At 38.2% G+C, this 21,329-nt stretch overlaps 1 pseudogene; it reads right to left on the bottom strand.

Moving 5' to 3' along the window:
- The window catches only part of LOC128636335 (alpha-1-antitrypsin-like), a 42,588-nt pseudogene that overhangs the window by 8,474 nt on the left and 12,785 nt on the right, over positions 1 to 21,329 (bottom strand).

Raw genomic sequence — 21,329 nt, 5'->3', positions numbered from 1 at the left:
CGTCCTGTCCACCATGGACTCTACCTCTGAGACAAGACCTGCTAATACAAGGTCCTTTCAATCATGCAAATCTAATTTCTCTGAGACTGACTGCATGGAGATTGAACGCTTGATCCTATCAAAGCGTGGCTTCTCCGAGTCAGTTATTGATACCTTAATACAGGCACGAAAGCCTGTTACCAGGAAAATCTACCATAAGATATGGCGTAAATACCTGTATTAGTGCGAATCCAAGAGTTACTCATGGAGTAAGGTTAGGATTCCTAGGATATTGTCCTTTCTCCAAGAGGGTTTGGAAAAAGGCTTATCAGCTAGTTAGTTAAGGGGACAGATCTCTGCTCTGTCTATTCTTTTGCACAAGCGTCTGGCAGAAGTTCCAGACGTCCAGGCTTTTTGTCAGGCTTTGGCTAGAATTAAGCCTGTGTTTAAAACTGTTGCTCCTCCGTGGAGCTTAAACTGGGTTCTTAAAGTTCTTCAAGGAGTTCCGTTTGAACCCCTTCATTCCATTGATGTTAAACTTTTACCTTGGAAAGTTCTGTTTTTGATGGCTATTTCCTCAGCTCGAAGAGTCTCGGAGTTATCTGCCTTACATTGTGATTCTCCTTATCTGATTTTCCATTCAGACAAGGTAGTTCTGCGTACTAAACCTGGGTTTTTACCTAAGGTGGTTTCTAACAGGAATATCAATCAAGAGATTGTTGTCCCATCATTGTGCCCTAATCCTTCTTCAAAGAAGGAACGTCTTTTACATAATCTGGACGTAGTCCGTGCCTTGAAGTTCTACTTACAGGCAACTAAAGATTTTCGTCAAACATCTGCCCTGTTTGTTGTTTACTCTGGGCAGAGGAGAGGTCAAAAGGCTTCGGCAACTTCTCTCTCCTTTTGGCTTAGAAGCATAATACGCTTAGCCTATGAGACTGCTGGACAGCAGCCCCCTGAAAGGATTACAGCTCATTCTACTAGAGCTGTGGCTTCCACCTGGGCCTCAAAAAATGAGGCCTCTGTTGAACAAATTTGCAAGGCTGCGACTTGGTCTTCGCTTCACACTTTTTCAAAATTTTACAAATTTGACACTTTTGCTTCTTCAGAGGCTGTTTTTGGGAGAAAGGTTCTACAGGCAGTGGTTCCTTCCGTTTAAGTTCCTGCCTTGTCCCTCCCATCATCCGTGTACTTAAGCTTTGGTATTGGTATCCCACAAGTAATGGATGATCCGTGGACTGGATACACTTAACAAGAGAAAACATAATTTATGCTTACCTGATAAATTTATTTCTCTTGTAGTGTATCCAGTCCACGGCCCGCCCTGTCCTTTTAAGGCAGGTCTAAATTTTTAATTAAACTACAGTCACCACTGCACCCTATGGTTTCTCCTTTCTCGTCTTGTTTCGGTCGAATGACTGGATATGACATGTGAGGGGAGGAGCTATATAGCAGATCCTCTTGCAACTTCCTGTTGGGAAGGGAATATATCCCACAAGTAATGGATGATCCGTGGACTGGATACACTACAAGAGAAATAAATTTATCAGGTAAGCATAAATTATGTTTTTTTAAAAAAAAAAGTTTTCAATGTATTTCTATTATCAAATTTGCTTTGCTTCCTTGTTGATTTTTGTTGGAAGAGATTATAAAACAAATAAATTAAATAATGAAATAAAAAGTAAAAAAAAATGTGCTGTTCAATTGCATCCAAAATTCTAACAAAATTGTTCTGCAGAAATCATATTTTATTGAAAAATGAAAATTTGTATTGAAATTATCCAGACAAAAAATCCTATTTAATGCACATGGTAGAAATTGTGATAAAACATTGTAGATTCCAAAAATGATGTGAAATTGTTACTAAGTAAGTTATAAATTCAAAACATGTGTTTTCCCTTATTGTATAATGTGTTTCCTCACCTCTGCTAGTGAGATGAAGGGGCATTCCATGAGCATTAATAAGAGATTTATGCCAGGTCTCAGCGTATTTATTAAAATAAATATTCCCCCCTGCAGTGCTCCCTGTTTTATCTCTCAAGCCTAAATGTGGCAAGGTTCACATGATGCGCAACACTTATTACCATAATAGAAAAATGCATGCAAATCTAAACAGGCTAATCTGGTTTGTATTAGATGCACTATTACATTTTAAAAGTTTGTCCCCTGCTCCCTGCTAACTTCATTCTTACCAGCAAAAGTTCCCTTTCTTGCAAAGTTCTATGGGAGGTATTTTGAAACTCACCATGGCATTCTATGTGCCCCCCCCAACTTTGATCATCCATTCATTACTTTTTTCTACCCAAGCCCCCGCTCCATCTGAACCTGCCAACGACACATCTGACCCCACTCATGACATGTCACACTCTGTCTCAAACCCACTCCTCTCGCTGTGTTTCCCCTCCGGTAAATACTGTCTTATATTTCATTTCTGGAGATGCCACCACTAGTAGGGGCAGCCCTTTTTTTGGGAATTCCTTGAGGGAGCACCTGGGAGTGTTGGTACAGTTTTTCAAGTCACATCCTGTGATTTTTTTTATAATAGGGCCCATGGACTCTTTTCCGTACCTAGGGAAGCTCATGAGCACACTATAAACACTGCTGTCATTGAAAGGAGCTAAGTTTCAATAAACAATACTGGGCTAGATCACAAGTGAAGAGCAAATTATCGTGTTTGCAAATGTGCGGTGGTATTACAAGTTAGCCGCAATGCGAACGCGACTTTGAATTCGCATTGCAGAAAAGCATTGCGCTCACAAGATTGCGCTACCATAAGCTCCAATGGGAGCCTCGTTCTCAAGCCGTGCGATGGGCAGCAAAAGTAAAATATATATATGTATATGAATATATACATATATATTTTTATATGTTTATATATTTATATGTGCAGATATAAGCATATACATATATATTTACAGGGAATATACAGTCCCCATAGACCACAATGTAAAGGCACTTTACAGTGCCATTTTTTTCTAACACCCCTCACCCGCCAAATTGAACCCCTAAAAACTGCTTCATAAAGTTGTTTTTTATTTTTAAAAAAAATGCAATTTTTTTTTATAAAAAACTAAAATGCTTAAATTTGGGGCCAATAGGGGCACTTTAGGAAAATTAATCAGAGATTGCATCTCTGGTTAATTTTCTAAGTGTTAATTGCCACCGCAAGTTCGCAGAAGCAAAAAACAGCCACTTGTAATGGCTGGTTATTTATTGCATGCCCGTAAACAGGCAAATTCGGCATTTTACGGGCGTGCAATAAATTAGTGCTCCTCTTGTAATCTAGCCCACATTGAGAAATAAGTAAATTTGAGAATAGAAGTAAACTTTAAAGACATACAATGCATGGTTTCCATGATTTTAAAGTTTTAGGAACAAAAATGTACAAAACTCTTACCTTAGAGACTTTAAGGGTTGATTCTCCTGTAATACTAGAGAGATCAGTTTCATCAGAAAATAGATCTGTAACACCCAATTGTTTAAACTCAGGTATAAGGTCAAGCGTGGTAGAAATGGAAAATTTGGGGATCCATAAGTTTATTAACCTATGTAAAAGATGCAAGACACAGAGCTAATATGATGACAACAGTATTATGGTGGTACAAATTATTAGCTATAGCAGAGAATAGGTGGAGAGCTCAGAAATGTACAAGAGAGGTAAAGCACTTACTAAAAACTGCTTTAAAGGGACATTGTCATTGAAAGGATTTTGGCAAATCACCACATTTCCTGTAATCCTTCTGTATCTGTACCAGTCTCCATTTATTTATTCTAACCTCTATATAAAGCATAATAATTTGTTACATATCTTTGTGAGTACCCAATCTATAGGTTAGGTTCCCACTGGTGATGTTAACTTTGAGACTCAAATTTGGCTGCTATAAAGTGACACTGGTTTGCATTTTCTGTCCAGTTTACATACCTCCTTCTACTGGTTTACAACTGCTCAAAGTTTTTGTAACGTGTAACTCTCCCGCTATTGGTAATTTTAAAGGGAAAGTCACGACTGAGAGTCTGTTGCTTAGCAACTCTAGCCTTTTTGTATAAAAGACCAGTTTGCTCTTGCAACACTCAACTGTGATTGACTCAGCTGCTTTAGTAGCAACAGAATGTACATATATTTTAAAATATGCACTTTGCACCTCTGTTGGGGTAAGTTAGCAAGCTTAAAACAAAAATCTCATAGCTTTGTAAACTACTCAATGATTTTTTTTTTAATGACAGACACTTTAAAGCAGACATCCTCAAACTTGGCCCTCCAGAGGTTTTGGAACTACATTTCCCATGATGCTCAGCCAGCTGATATGCTGGCTGAGCATCATGGGAAATGTAGTTCCAAAACCTCTGGAGGGCCAAGTTTGAGGATGTCTGTTTTAAAGGTTAATGGCTTGCCAAAAATAATTAACACCATAAAAGGATACTTAAAGGGACAGTTTACTCAAAAATGTTCTCCCCTTTAATTTGTTCCCAATGATCCACTTTACCTGCTGGAGTGTATTATATTGTTTATAAGTATTTCCATTGCCCTTATATTAGCATCTGAAATAGTTTATGTAGCCTGTGGTATCCACACCTATCCTTAAAGTTTTTGGCCTCTAGGCCAAGCTGTGTTAACACAGCCAGTGAAAGAAGAATTTACACTCCCAGTGGGTTATAGAAGAGATAAGGTAAAATTTAATTTTCCATTGTTCTCTCCAAGTATTGGTGATTGGTTTATGGACAGATATACGATAACGAAGCAGAAGTAGGTATATGTACACAATGTGAAAAAGTAATGAGATCTGATTATACCTACAAGCTCAACACATTTTAGTAGGTTGTGGCTTCAAAACACAAAATCAGCTAATTCATATACACAAATAACCCTTAAAAAAGCAAATCTCATACATTTTATACTCTGCAGCTGGTAACAAATTAATTGGAAACACATTAAAGGGACATAATACTCATATGCTAAATCACTTGAAACTGATGCAGTATAACTGTAAACAGTTGACAGGAAAATATCACCTGAGCATCTCTATGTAAAAAAGGAAGATATTTTACCTCACAACTTCCTCAGCTCAGCTGAGTAAGTTCTTTGTAAAAAGTTATACTCAGCTGCTGCCCAGCTGCAGGTAAAACATTTTTAAAAATGAAGAAATGAACTGCAGCCAATCAGCATCAACAGTGCTGAGGTCATGAACTCTTTTACTGTGATCATATGAGATTTCACTTAACTCTCATGAGATTTCACTTAACTCTCATGAGATTTTATAGTATACTTCCTTAAACTGAATAGGGAAACAACATGAGAGTTCACAAGGCTCAATCCCTTAGCTGTCCCGGGACAGACATACTGATTTACTGCTTGAAAGTCCTTTACAATGGGATGTGGCTACTGAGTAAAATATCTTTCTTTTTTACATAGAGATGATCAGGTGATATTTTCTAGTCAGCTTTTTACAGCTATGCTGCATCACTTTCATGTGTTTCAACATTTGGGTATCATGACCCTTTAAGGGAAAAACAATTTTATAGTATACTGTCCCTTTAAGCATAGCTATCTAGCTTCTAGATTTAGAGTTTTGCGGTAGATGGGGTGCGTTAGCTACGCGTGGTTTATGTCTAACTGTTTACCGCCGGTATTTAGAGTTCAAAAAATACCTTCTAACGATACTCCTAACGCGTGTATTTCACACGCGGAATCCTGCCCGCGTTAGACAGTCTCCCATAGAGATCAATGGAAATGCAAACAATCATGCTTTTTTCATCTAACACTCGATCTCGCGAGAAATACGCACAGCTTGGTCATATGACGCATACCACATCATGCACAACAATAACACGCCGCAAATGTCACAACAACAATCACTAAACAAAGCACATAAGCATTACACATTCAGAAGCTGGGGCAATTTTATTTAAATAAAATACAGGGAATACGCATATACTTTAAGATGCGGAAATACGGAAAATAACAACAAGGAAAAAAAATAATAATCATACACTAGCAAAATACTCGCATTCAATATTACTATATATTAGGACAAACATACATATACAGTACTTCACTAATACCACACCATCGCAAATTAACATTTAAACATAATACTATTGGACAATGTTATAGAAAACGACCACTATGACATCATCGCATTCTACACATTCCTTAAAAAATAACTCCAAATGAGCATGCGCAAATTCACACACCTAATAATAAGTAAGAATAAAGCACACCTGAACACAATTTACAACGCAAACCGGTACATCATTACACATTTACACAGGGTATATAAGCACCACACAAGAATGGCTTCTCTCACTGTGTTGCTGTTGGGTTTTTGGAGATTGGAGCTTAGAGATTTGGTGCATTATTGTGAGTCAGTTAGTGGTAGTGGGAGTTAGAGAGTTAGTGGTAGTGAGAGTTAGTGGGAGTGGGAGTGAGAGTTAGTGGTAGTGTGAGTTAGAGAGTTAGTGCTAGTGTGAGTTAGAGAGTTAGTGCTAGTGTGAGTTAGTGAACGACAGTTGGTTTGGGTGAGTGTGCGAGTGCTTTTTCTGTACATTTAACACATTTACACGCAAACACATTCAATACATACATACACTTATCAATAACACTACATACACTCCATACCCCATACCCTCTCATACTACACTCCATACCCCATTCCCTGTACTCCCATTCCCTTTCATCCCATTTACTCTTATCCCATACCCCATCCCCATCCCCTAGTTACATTTAGTTTACATATCCTCCTTTTAGTCTTATTCTTCATTTTGTTCATTTAAATACTCCTTACCCTCTTTTATTTATATCCCTTTCACACTTTATGGACTTTTTTTGGTCTTTTTAGTTCTTTATTTTGACCCCCTTTCATTTGATCACACTCACTTTTGGGTTGCTTATTTGGGGTTTAGTTTAGGGAAGAGATGGAGGGCAGGCAGGGGAGAGGTAGAGGGGGGAGGAGAGGGAGGGGGAGAGGAACAGGACAGGAAGGGGGGCAGGAAGGGGGGCAGGAAGCGGGGGTGGAAGCGGTGGGTGGACCCAGCCACTTGGTTCAAGATGAACAAGTGGCTGGGCCCAGTGGCGGACAGAGTAGGGCTTCACAGTCCAGGAAACAGAGGGCATCGTCACAGGGGAAGGCCAAGGCGACTAGGGAGGCAAGGTTTTCTATGGAGGAGAAGGAGGCCCTCGTAGAAGCCTATATGGCCAGGTATAGGAGGCTGCAGCATCAGAAGACCACCCCGACTGAGAAGAGGAAGCTCTGGCATGAGATAAGGAATGCAGTCAATGCAGTGGGTGGCCGGAACAGAGATATGGACTCTATTAAACATCGCTACCGGGACTGCAAGATGGATCTTAAAAAAAAGTTAAGCCGGGAGGCCCAACATGCCGCAGGAACCGGTGGCGGCCCTGCACTGGAAATCGATTACTGCCGATGGGAGGAAATGTTGCGTCCCAGCATCTCCGAGGTGGATATAGTCGGTATCGGAGGAATTGATACCGGGAACCTGCAATTCTCATATGACGGTAAGCTCATTTAAGAATAAATTAACATACAAATGTATTTCAAGGGACACTATACGCAAACCTTCCCTTTCATGATTAAGGTAGAGAATACAATTTTAAACAACATTCCAATTTACTTATATTACCTAATTTGAATAATTCTTTAGATATACTTTAATGAAGAAATAGCCATGCACACGGTGAACCAATCACAGGAGGCAGCTATATTCAGCTACCAATCAGCAGCTTCTAAGCATATCTAGATATGCTTTTCAGCAAAGAATATCCAGAGAATGAAGCTAATTAGATAAGAGAATTACATTAGAAAGTTGATTATAATTGTATGCTTCTAAATCATGAAAGATAAAACATTGGGTTTCATGTCTCTTTAAGGATCAGATTAATGCTATTACGTTGTTTACACGCATTCACAATTACTTTGCGGTTACATCAGTATCTAGGTTATAGGTTAGGTGTGCATTTAAACAGACTGAAAACAAACGCTAAAACATTCAGATTGACCACAGATATCACAAACAGGGTTTAGAAAATGCGGAAATCGTATTTTGATTGTTAGATTTCAAAGTGGATTAATGAGGCTGCATTTGTAATTGTATCGTAAGCTAAGTAATTTAAAGCTTTATTTGGAAATATGCTAATATATACATTTATTTATTTTTCAAATATACAGAGTCTGGGGAGGAGGCAGCACAGCAACTACAGGCTCCTCCTTTTCCCCGGGATGAGAGTGGTGGGGATGAATCTCCACCTCGGAGGGAAGAGGCCCCCCTTGACAAAGAGGCCCCCCTTGACAAAGAGGCCCTGGAAGCAGAGGCCCCTCAAGGACCAGCAGGCCGCCGTGCACCAGCAGGCCGCCGTGCACGGGCACCCCGCCGTGCACAACAAGAGGAAATAGCGGAGGTGCAGGTTCTACTAGACTACATTGACCAGATGCGTAACTCCCGGATACAAAATATAGAAGGCAGAACTAGAATTATTGAAGGACAAAACAAAATCATTGAAGGCCAAACACAAATCATACACCTCCTTACTCGAATAGAAGAAGGCCAAAACAGAACCTTTAGACTCCAACAAGAGATGTTTAATTTCTTCCGGGAGGCGCATGCTGGTCTGCCTCCTGCTGGTCTGCCTCCTGGTACGCCATCTGCTGGTCTGCCTCCTGCTCCTGTGCCTCCTGCTCCTGTGCCTCCTGCTGCTGGGCCTCCTGCTGCTGGGCCTCCTGCTCCTGCCAGGCCATCTTCTCCTGCCGGGCCATCTTCTCCTGCCGGGCCATCTTCTCCTGCCGGGCCATCTTCTCCTGCCGGCCCATCATCTCCTCCTGCCGGCCCATCTCCTCCTCCTCACCTTGGTTGTCCCAGTACTCTTCCTTCCACTCTTCCCACAACATCTCCAATGAGAACTCGTCGGAGTCGGCAGTTGACCCTCCCAGAGCCTCAGCCCCGTGGGAAGAGGGGAAGGAAGAGGAAGGAAGTATTTGTTTTCATGTTTAATTATTTTTTTATTTAATGTGTAATGGATAGGTATGTGATGATGTGGTTTTCATACACTTGTGGACCACACTCTGTATATAATCTACTTCTATGGGACCGGGTCCATGGAGGCAGATTGTTTGCAGAGTGTGGGTTATAAGTGTGTGAAAACCACATCACATACCTATCCTTGTTCATGATATTGATTGGTTTCTGTGATGTGATGTTCAAACTGTTTCCCGAATCGCTAACAAAATGACCATTACAATTATCCATGATGGCATATTACTGTTTGAATGCCAATAACACAGCTTAAAGGGACAGTCAGAAAATTATTGATTACAAAGAAAACACTGTATTACGCATTATCAAGTTGGAAACAACAAAACATGGAGAAATACGTGTGACTTATGTGCTTACCCTTGGATCTATGCCTATGAAAAATGACCACTTATTTGTTGTTCTGACATAACAACATTTTAGACATCAATGATCAATACATGGTAAATATGCTGTATGAGCTCAAGGTTTTAGATATACAAATGATATCCAAATGCCCTCTAGTGGTCAAATTGCATAATGATTACATGCACTCTTCAAGCTCTAAGAAATGTGCACACGAACCTCATAGGTTTAGCTAGCAAATTAAAATAAACACAGACAAATGATTAATTGGGGAGAAACCTTTGATATCATTGATATTACAAAATTGACTTTTTTCATAATGCAAAATATTATTTGTTTTCTAAACTGTCCCTTTAACAAAATTACATATGCTAACATATAATATTTGCAGATTGTTGGTATATCTACATGTACTTGTTCAAACAATAAATATTGAAAACAGATTTATATTGACGTGTTAAATAAAGTCTATTTTCTTAAAGAGACATTATTGTGTTATTTTTTTTTTTAGAAAGACATTTGTTTTAACAATGAATATGGTTTAAAGTCCTTTTAGGAGTGGGGGGAAAAATATGCTAACAATAATATATTTGGAGATTAACCAATGTGGAACTCATACAGGATACAAAAATCAACATTTGCATTAAAGGGACAGTATACTATCTTTTTAACAGAACTGCATGTAATAGACACTACTAGAAACAACAAGATTAACATATACTGATATCAAAATCAATATTAAAAAGCTTTAAACACTTTCAAAGAAAATCGGGTTATCTCTATTGAAAAAATAGATGAACCCCCATAACAACCGTAAAACAAGACAATACCCCATCATTAACATATCTAAAGACCCTTTACACAAACAGGAGAAAGCTGGAGATGGTACTCACATGAAACTTTGAGGCTTGGCGAGGAGTCTGAAAATTACTTCAATTTTATTTGAACAGAAGCAAAATGAGACGTGTATTTGGTAAACAATGGACTATATAACTAGAGACCAAATAAAATATTTTGGTTTTTAATTGAGTGTCTAATGAACCTTTAATAAAATATACGACGAAATTACATTTAGAAGAAGTCGGCATCATATATTTAGCATATGATAAAGATAAATGCATATTGATTACTTTATTATAATACAATAGCGCATATTTATGAATTAGATATCTTTAACATTAAACACAACAGTCATTTTTCATAAAAAGGAACATATTGTTGACAAACATATTAAACAACATGGACTATAGAGATTTGTACTTGCCTCGAAATATCTTATGCATGAAAACATTTTGCTTTTGTTCGTTTATTCAACCAGACATCCAGCAAAAGAGAATGTGGTGGTCATTATCAGCTATGGGTCAACAATGTAACATGATGCACACAATCCATATTCGCCATGGTTTTAAACTTGTCTTCTCATTCACAAACGTGTTTAACGTGCACAAACAAATATTGCGGGACTACGTAATACAATCAGACGTTTTTTACACCTTTGCATGTGACGTCTTAATTAACATGGCGCCTCCTTGATCACGTAAAAACGCAATCCAATAAAATGCGCATTCTTGATCACGTAAGAACGCAAACCAAAAAAAAGGCGCATCCTTAATCGCGTAAGAACGCAAACCAAAAAAAGGCGCATCCTTGATCGCGTAAAAACGCCATCCAATAAAAGGTGCATCCTTGATCGCGTAAAAACGTCACTCAATACAAGGAATCATTGGACAGCCTGGCAGGTGACGTCTTAAGCAACATGGCGCATCCGAGATCGCTGAAAAAACGCAGCCAATACAAGGACTCAGTTGACAGCTTGGCATATCAATAAGAAACGTATTTATATTTTAGTAACTAGTATGTGTCTAGATTGCTATCTAGGAATGTCACAAAATCATGAATCATCTTTTCGGACTTGACTGTCCCTTTAACTATAGCTATGGTGTATATCTTTAACATTTAAAAGATACACATGAGAAATACATATGCCATTGATGTTTTAAGATATGTTTAGATTGTTTTTGAATAACAATAATGACACATGTATTGATCAAACGTGTCATTTATTCAAGTTGAAATATGGTCAGCCTACCTATAGCCATATATAGGAGGAGAAGTATTTTTTAAAAATATTTGGAAAAACATATTACTCATCTAAAATATGCGCATTACACACAGAGATTGATTTGGTTACACTTTTGCAATAATATAGAATTGAAAATGAAATACATGTGCTGTCAACATTACAATAAGATTGTTTATTAATAAGATTATATGTCCTTGTTCATGTAAAAAGGACAAAAACGCTTTAGAAATGGAAATCCATTCATTAACAATTGTGCTCAGCATCACTTAAAGGGACATGATTTTTATTTTTAAAAAGAGGATACACAGAGACAATACTATTTCAATAAAATGAACACTTTACAGGGATTATATCATTGTATCAATCCTCAGATCATTTGTTAAAGGTGCATCAATTCATGCAGAGTTTATAAATACACACATGGATGTTAAATTTGAAATATACATATATATATACACAAATAACAATCTATATATACATATATAAAAAAATTACTATGCTAATCATAATCATGCAATGATAAAGCTTTTCGAAAAATATATAAAGACAAATAATAAAATTACATTGGAGATGTTAATCTTAAAGTCATTTACAATTGTATTACATATATGATTGAGGAAACACCATTATTTTTGGTAAGGTCCCTTTAAGGATCAACCAGATAAACTAGAGATTTCAATCAATGACATGAATAAGGAGGACAAAGTCGTGCAATGACATGTCTTTTATTAGTATGTCAGAAAACATCAACAACGTTTATAAATAATCTTGTAAAGATCAGGAAAATTGGAGCCATATGACAAGGTAACAGAGTGCATCACAGTCCATGAAGAGAGTTGCCAAGGGCCAGCATAGCCCCATTGGAGCCATATGACAAGGTAACAGAGTGCATCACAGTCCATGAAGAGAGTTGCCAAGGGCCAGCATAGCCCCATTGGAGCCATATGACAAGGTAACAGAGTGCATCACAGTCCCTGAAGAGAGTTGCCAAGGGCCAGCATAGCCCCATTGGAGCCATATGACAAGGTAACAGAGTGCATCACAGTCCATGAAGAGAGTTGCCAAGGGCCAGCATAGCCCCATTGGAGCCATATGACAAGGTAACAGAGTGCATCACAGTCCATGAAGAGAGTTGCCAAGGGCCAGCATAGCCCCATTGGAGCCATATGACAAGGTAACAGAGTGCATCACAGTCCATGAAGAGAGTTGCCAAGGGCCAGCATAGCCCCATTGGAGCCATATGACAAGGTAACAGAGTGCATCACAGTCCATGAAGAGAGTTGCCAAGGGCCAGCATAGCCCCATTGGAGCCATATGACAAGGTAACAGAGTGCATCACAGTCCATGAAGAGAGTTGCCAAGGGCCAGCATAGCCCCATTGGAGCCATATGACAAGGTAACAGAGTGCATCACAGTCCATGAAGAGAGTTGCCAAGGGCCAGCATAGCCCCATTGGAGCCATATGACAAGGTAACAGAGTGCATCACAGTCCATGAAGAGAGTTGCCAAGGGCCAGCATAGCCCCATTGGAGCCATATGACAAGGTAACAGAGTGCATCACAGTCCATGAAGAGAGTTGCCAAGGGCCAGCATAGCCCCATTGGAGCCATATGACAAGGTAACAGAGTGCATCACAGTCCATGAAGAGAGTTGCCAAGGGCCAGCATAGCCCCATTGGAGCCATATGACAAGGTAACAGAGTGCATCACAGTCCATGAAGAGAGTTGCCAAGGGCCAGCATAGCCCCATTGGAGCCATATGACAAGGTAACAGAGTGCATCACAGTCCATGAAGAGAGTTGCCAAGGGCCAGCATAGCCCCTTTGGAGCCATATGACAAGGCAACAGAGTGCATCACAGTCCATGAAGAGAGTTGCCAAGGGCCAGCATAGCCCCATTGGAGACATATGACAAGGTAAAAGAGTGCAACAGGCACAACAATAACCAGAAAAAAAGGCCAAATGGCAACCATAAAAACAAACATCAACATGTGGACGGAGGATACTTATCTGCGCCCTTGGAGCATCTCCAGATCCTCCACTTACTGGTCATCCCCTTCATCGTCCTGTGCCTGTCCAGCTACAGATTCAAGCATTGAGTTCCACCGCCTCATCTGACGTAGAGTCATATGCTGAACCTGTAGCTGGGCCTGCATGGTGTCGGCCATCCCTCTCAGGACAGCTGCGTTCCTCAACACGGCCTGCTCTACGCGTGCTAGACCTTCTAGCGTGAGCCATGTTGAGTCACAGCCTAAAATAAAGAAAAAAAATCAAATATTAATGATAATTACACAACAGACAAAATAAAAAGCAAAGATACATTGTCATCATAAAGACAAATAATTATTTAAATTAATTTGTTGACATTGATTATTTACACATGAAATATGTTATTCAGACAGACATAAACCATTAAATGGACATTTTAATCCAGCATGTTGTCCCCTTTAATTGGTTTTTGATGATCCACTTTTACAGCTTGAGTGTCTAAAATCTTGTAAAAGGATTTACATTGTACTTATATTAGCAATTTAAAGATTTTTGTTATACTGTGGTAGGCACACCTATCCTTAAACATTTTGGCGTTGAGGACAAGCTGTGTAAACATAGCAACCAGAAGAAATTACATTCCCACTGGGTTATACAAGAGATAATGTATGAACATTTGTATATAAATTGTTGGATCCAAATAGTGGTGATTGGTATATGTAGTGATATCAAATTAAAGGGACAGTAAACCTAAATATTTGAGTTACTGATTCAGATAGAGCATGACATTAAAAAGATTTATTAATTTACTCGTATTCTTTAAATGTTTGAATTCTCTAGCTATATTTGAAATGCAAGAATGTAAGTTTATAGGGCAGGCCATTTTTGGGTATCAACTTTGGTTGTCCCTGCTGATTGATGGATACATTCATCCAACAATAAAAAAATGATGTCCAGATTTTGTTTTATTAAAACATAATTGGAGGCATTTCTTTGTTTCAATAAAGATAGCAAGAGAATGAAGAATAATTGATAAGAGTAGTAAATTATAAATGTCATTAACGTTGCATGCTCTATTTGAATCACAATAGAAACAATTTGCCTTCAGTGTACCTTTAAGTATCTTATAATGTTGATTTTGAATGATACTTACAGCTGTGCCTGGGAAGGACAATCCGACACCCAGGACAATGAAGGTTGAGACAGGGGGGAGGGATGGGATTGTGTTGGGGAGGGATGGGATTGGGTTGGGGAGGGATGGGCTGCTGCTCTGGGGTAGCCCGTACAGCTGGGGAGTGGTGAGTTGGGGGCTGGGCAGCTGGGGTAGCTGTACGGGCCAAAATACGGGGAGAGCGGCGAAGGGGGAGGAAGGGGCATTTTTTTGGAGGGACAGGATAGGACAAATGGGAAGGGCCTGGAGGGGCAGGGGAGTGGGCAGGGGAGTGAGCAGGGGACTGGGCAGGGGACTGGGCAGGGGAGTGGGCAGGGGCGGAAAACTGATGACCAGAAGCGGAGGATCCATCTGAAATAAATATTAAAAATATATTAACATCTCATACATCATGAAATCAAATCAATGCATTTCAACTTGATTATGTTTGCAATATACTTAGAAGTGTGTTTTAATTTCTAAACAATGATGACATGAGGATATGAGGATATGGTATGCATATAGGCACTCAGATGAATAGCAATGACTGTCTGTATAATTATAAAATTATTATTGTGGTTTGGCCTGGAATATGCATGTGACATCATGATGGCATGAATTAGAAATCCAAATATTTAAACAAATCCAAGCATATCTTCATGCTGCTTGATATATAAAGGGGGCAGTAGTGTATTTGAACAGACAAATAATATTCCTTTTTAAAGTACAAAAGCTGTAGACTTTGAATGTCTTCAATAAAATGATTTCCAATAAAGAAACATGTTGGATACATGTTAGATATATTTCACATACCATCAGACTTCAAGGGAGCCTCTTCCTCCTCCGTCCCACATGTTAAATCAATCTTTGTAAAACATAACATGTTGTGTACACGTTAGGATCAGATATTATAACATATGTTACTGTTGCTCAAAGACACACATCAATGTTGCATTAAAGATATACACACCCAAAGTTATGATTTACATCATTTTGATGGAGCATACAAATGACATTAGATTTGTTATTCTCAATGATTCTGATTTTCAATTTATTGTTTGTATTAATTTAAAAATCATAAAAGCATAGTACATTGAACATTTAAGATTTCTCATGTGTGTATCACTTGATGATTGTTGTCAAAATTGAACATGGAAACAAACATATGCTATACATCTTCTGAATAACAAAGGTGTAGACTAAGAAAGTTTTAATTCTTAATCTTTCAATATTTAAATAAAATTAATATATAATCAGAGGAGTAAATTATATGTTTGTTTCAAATGTTATGCTTCATCAGAATCATGCTCATAATATTGATTACCAATACACCTTCAATGACATATAAATGAGTCAATGGACTTACCAGAAGACCGCAAAGGCAGCTCTGTGTTGGTGCTGGATCCCTCTGGGCTCCCCACAACAACTCTATCTATGAATGATATAGATATATATTAGTGAACACATTTGGGATAGCACTAAATCACATCTGTCTCGATTTATAAGAATAATCAACTTGAAAATGTGAAGAATAGAGCAGTCATTATAAAAAAAAATGCTAGATTGAATCAAGGGGAATCTGTAAAACATGATGTATTAAACATATGTTTAATTTCTGACTATATTAGACATCAAACTCATCTCATACGATGCTATTGCATATCTAAATATACCCATTGATCAATGTTCTTAAAAGAATACACACAAACCACATTTTGAATAACAGCTGTTGACAAATATAAACAAAGACATGTGCCACATCGAGCCATTTGTGCAATGTACAGTAATCTTGTTTAGGACACAACACATATTGATCATGATACAAAACCAAATTGATTAGTACAAATATGTAATCATGGTGCTGTTAGAGTATGCTTATATCTAGAAAGTAACTCCAACTGTGAATATGTGAATTATATATCAATATTGTCTAATCCAAAGAATGTAAGGATTAATTAATCTATTGTTTATTAAAGGGACACTGACATGATTTATTTCAATCATTGATTTCACTGTTCAAACTGTTACAAATGATTTAACATTGACTCCTATTATAATTTTAATTTTGCTACATTTTAATCTTAAAGGCAGATAAGCAATATTGGATTCAATAAATATTGTTTGTTGAAGATATCCACCAATCATCAATAAAAACCCAGGTTGGTCATCCAAAATGGAGCTGCAGATAAACGTAAATTCTTGATTTTAAAATACATTTAGCAATAGAATATTTCACATATGATTATAGTATTATATTTAAATGTTGCTTAATATTGCATGCTCTATCTGAATGACAAAATTAATAATTTTAGCTCAGTGTCCCTTTAATATAAAAATATATTGATTTGACAATGTTGGTGTTAATGAATTCTCTACTCCATATGTTGATGTAATGAATGGGATTGAGCATGCAATTCCAATCTAACATGTTATTTAAGGATATCCTAAGAATTATTTAATTTTCATCTATTAAAGGGACATGAAGCTCTAAATGTGTAATTGTATACTTTTTTAAACTATGTACTACTGTTATCTGAACACATGATTTTAACTTTTGACCAAATGCAAATTTATGCATAAAAAACAGCCGGATAATACCAGTAATGCATTGTTTAACCCCTTAATGACCGAGGACGTGCAGGGTACGTCCTCAAAAAAAAGGCAGTTAACGCCTGAGGACGTACCCTGCACGTCCTCGGTGTGGAAAGCAGCTGGAAGCGATCCTGCTCGCTTCCAGCTGCTTTCCGGTTATTGCAGTGATGCCTCGATATGGAGGCATCCTGCAATAACCTCACATGGCCATCCGATGCAGAGAGAGCCACTCTGTGGCCCTCTCTGCACCGGACATCGATGGCCGGTATCGTTGGTGGGTGGGAGCCGAATTGGGAGGCGGGTGGGCGGCCATCGGTGTGCCGCGTGATGTCACGGGGGGCGGGATCGGGGGCGTGACCGTCAGGGGCGCGCACGGGCGCGCGCGCGTGCACGGAGGGTGGCGGGCGGGCGGGCGCGTGCACGGGGCGGGAGCGGGTGGGAACCGCTACACTACGGAAAAGTATTTCATAATCATTTCATAAAACCTGGCTAATCATGTTTGTGCAAAAGCACAAAAAACGATCGTGGAGGGGTGGGGGGGTTGGTTTGTGTGTGGGGAAGCTACACTACAGAAAATTTCAACAAATTAAAAAAACAAACCATTTTTTTCTTCTAAACTGGGTACTGGCAGACAGCTGCCAGTACCCAAGATGGCGCCCATTAAGTTAGAGTTGGAGGGGATAGAGCTGTTTGGGGGGGGGGATCAGTGAGGTTGGGGGCTAAGGGGGGATAGTACACAGCAGCATATGTAAATATGCTTAAAAAAATCATTAAAAAAAAATATATATAGCTTTTATTTTAGTACTGGCAGACTTTCTGCCAGTACTTAAGATGGCGGGGACAATTGTGGGGTGGGGGAGGGAAGAGAGCTGTTTGGGAGGGATCAGGGGGTCTGATGTTTTAGGTGGGAGGCTGAGCTCTACACTAAATCTAATATTAACCCTGCAAGCTCCCTACAAGCTACCTAATTAACCCCTTCACTGCTAGCCATAATACACGTGTGATGCGCAGCGGCATTTAGCGGCCTTCTAAATACCAAAAAGCAACGCCAAAGCCATATATGTCTGCTATTTCTGAACAAAGGGGATCCCAGAGAAGCATTTACAACCATTTGTGCCATAACTGCACAAGCTGTTTGTAAATGATTTCAGTGAGAAACCTAAAATTGTGAAAAATTTTACGTTTTTTTTAATTTGATCGCATTTGGCGGTGAAATGGTGGCATGAAATATACCAAAATGGGCCTAGATCAATACTTGGGGTTGTCTACTACACTACACTAAAGCTAAAATTAACCCTACAAGCTCCCTACATGCTCCCTAATTAACCCCTTCACTGCTGGGCATAATACACGTGTGGTGCGCAGTGGCATTTAGTGGCATTCTAATTACCAAAAAGCAACACCAAAGCCATATAAGTCTGCTATTTCTGAACAAAGGGGATCACAGAGAAGAATTTACAACCATTTGTGCCATAATTGCACAAACTATTTGTAAATAATTTCAGTGAGAAACCTAAAGTTTGTGAAAAAAATTGTGAAAAAGTGAACGATTTTTTTTATTTGATCGCATTTGGCGGTGAAATGGTGGCATGAAATATACCAAAATTGGCCTAGATCAATACTTTGGGTTGTCTACTAAAAAAAAATATATACATGTCAATGGATATTCAGGGATTCCTGAAAGATATCAGTGTTCCAATGTAACTAGCGCTAATTTTGAAAAAAAAGTGGTTTGCAAATAGCAAAGTGCTACTTGTATTTATGGCCCTATAACTTACAAAAAAAGCAAAGAAGATGTAAACATTGGGTATTTCTAAACTCAGGACAAAATTTAGAAACTATTTAGCATAGGTGTTTTTTGGTGGTTGTAGATATGTAACAGATTTTGGGGGTCAAAGTTAAAAAAAGTGGTTTTTTTTTCAATTTTTCCTCATATTTTATAATTTTTTTATAGTAAATTATAAGATATGATGAAAATAATGGTATCTTTTGAAAGTCCATTTAATGGCGAGAAAAACGGTATATAATATGTGTGGGTACAGTAAATGAGTAAGAGGAAAATTACAGCTAAACACAAACACCGCAAAAATGTAAAAATAGCCTTGGTCCCAAACGGACAGAAAATGGAAAAGTGCTGCGGTCATTAAGGGGTTAACCTAAACCAAAATCAATATTTTTTTAGAAGAACTAAAACAATAGACTGAACCAATGTAGCTCATAAAATGTTTAAACAAAACAATAAAATCACGTTTAAAAATCATTCAATGTAAAATTTAGTTGGCATGTCCCTTAAATGACGTGATCAATTTCAAAAATGGAATCTATATTTTTAAAATCAAAACATATGCAAAAGTGTGTGAATTTTTACTAAATGTATACAAATAAGATTAAGCAATACACAAGGGAAGAATATAAATTGGACATTCAAAGAATCTTACATTAAAATTAAGATATCCAGAATAGATGGGATATCTTAAATTCGATAAAAATTCAGAGTAGTCTTACAATGTAATCCTATGTTTTTTGTTTTTTTTTATTCTTATTTGTAAATATTTTAATAATCCATTTTGCAGATACATATAAATATTGAACAATGTGGATTTAGTATGTAATGTTCTGTCCATGTTTCTAAGACAAATGTCAATTAAAATGAGACATACCATACTGTGACAAGCCCTGGATTGAGGATCCAGCACCAACATCCAGATCTGTAATATATTAAATGAGGATTGGATATCATTAATACAAATCATGCCATGTTTAAAATCTTTACATTATTAGCAAATCAATTAAAAACTATTAATCTTTTGGTAGTCCCATGAGTTAATTGTTTCCTCAATTAAATTCATGATAAATATATCCTGTACTCTTATTTTCAATCAGTTGTGTTGTTTGCTGTAGCTTTAATTATTTTTTTGTGTTATTTCATTCTCATCAATTGATGGGCATATGTTATTATTTATTTGGATTCTGCTTTTTTTTTATTATGTATAATATTGAAAATAAGAATACTGTATTCTTCACATATATAATAATTCACATTTCATTTTGACCAACATGTATAAAGCAATGCCACTTACAGCAAACCCATGTTAACGTGTATGCGCAATTCTAATTTTCGCGATCATTGCGCAATGATTCCAAGCGGAATTACGCATACGTCATTTGACCAACATGTATAAAGCAATGCCACTTACAGCAAACCCATGTTAACGTGTATGCGCAATTCAATTTTCGCTCTGTGATGCATATTCTGTAGAGCACAAGAAACATCATTCCTATTTCATGTGTCACTAATCTAAAATAAGATATCTAAACATCATATGTAGTGTATGTTGTGAGATCTGTATAGGTTTAGTATCTGACTATATACACATTTTTTAAAATTCTAATCAAATATTAAGATATTATATGAAGTTGGATAGTTACCTGATTCAGATTCTCTTTCATCTCCTCCCAGGCCACCGGACGGAGAAGCAGCTGCCCTGGCCCCCGCGTCAGGACTTTCAGATCCCGCAGCTGGGAGGGAAGAAGAGAAGGCCGAGGATGGCGAGGATCTAAATCTTTTGGGGACCCGGAGAGTGAGGAGCTTGCATAAAGTCACCTCATAAGGGAGTAGGTATAGTTTCCACGGGGCCTTTCTTTGGCCCCCTCTTTTACGGGCTTGTACCCACTCCCTTATGAGGTTGACTTTTTTGTCAAGCGCAACCTCATATCTCCGAATCTCCTCATGATCTGATCCTGGCTCCTCTGGACGCCACACACAAATTTAACTGCATTGGTGATAGACTCCCAGAGGGCCTTCTTAACAGGCGCATCTGTCGACCTCCTCTTGTTCCCAAACAGCTGGGGATAAAAGTCCTTGACGGCGTGGACCAGTGCAGCGCTCTCCTGCTTGGTAAACCTGGGAGGTGACATGCCTGCTGGGTTGTCCAATAAATATATTATAATAATATAAACTGCCTGCAGGCATTAGAGAACTGACAAAGATGGCAACGTGTAATGGACTTTTATATGGTGAAGTAAACATGAGATGCACCATGGGACAAGTTATCTGTACATCTGATTGGATAAAAGTTTGAAATATTGTTAGAATGTCTGTGAGACCATCCTGACTCAAGTTGTGTTTGTGTGATGAACTCTGATTGGCC

This window comes from Bombina bombina, chromosome 1 (assembly GCF_027579735.1).
Source record: "Bombina bombina isolate aBomBom1 chromosome 1, aBomBom1.pri, whole genome shotgun sequence".
In the NCBI taxonomy this organism is placed as follows: domain Eukaryota; kingdom Metazoa; phylum Chordata; class Amphibia; order Anura; family Bombinatoridae; genus Bombina; species Bombina bombina.
The sequence above is the reverse complement of the archived record's forward strand: the minus strand, read 5'-3'. Positions and strand labels throughout refer to the sequence as shown.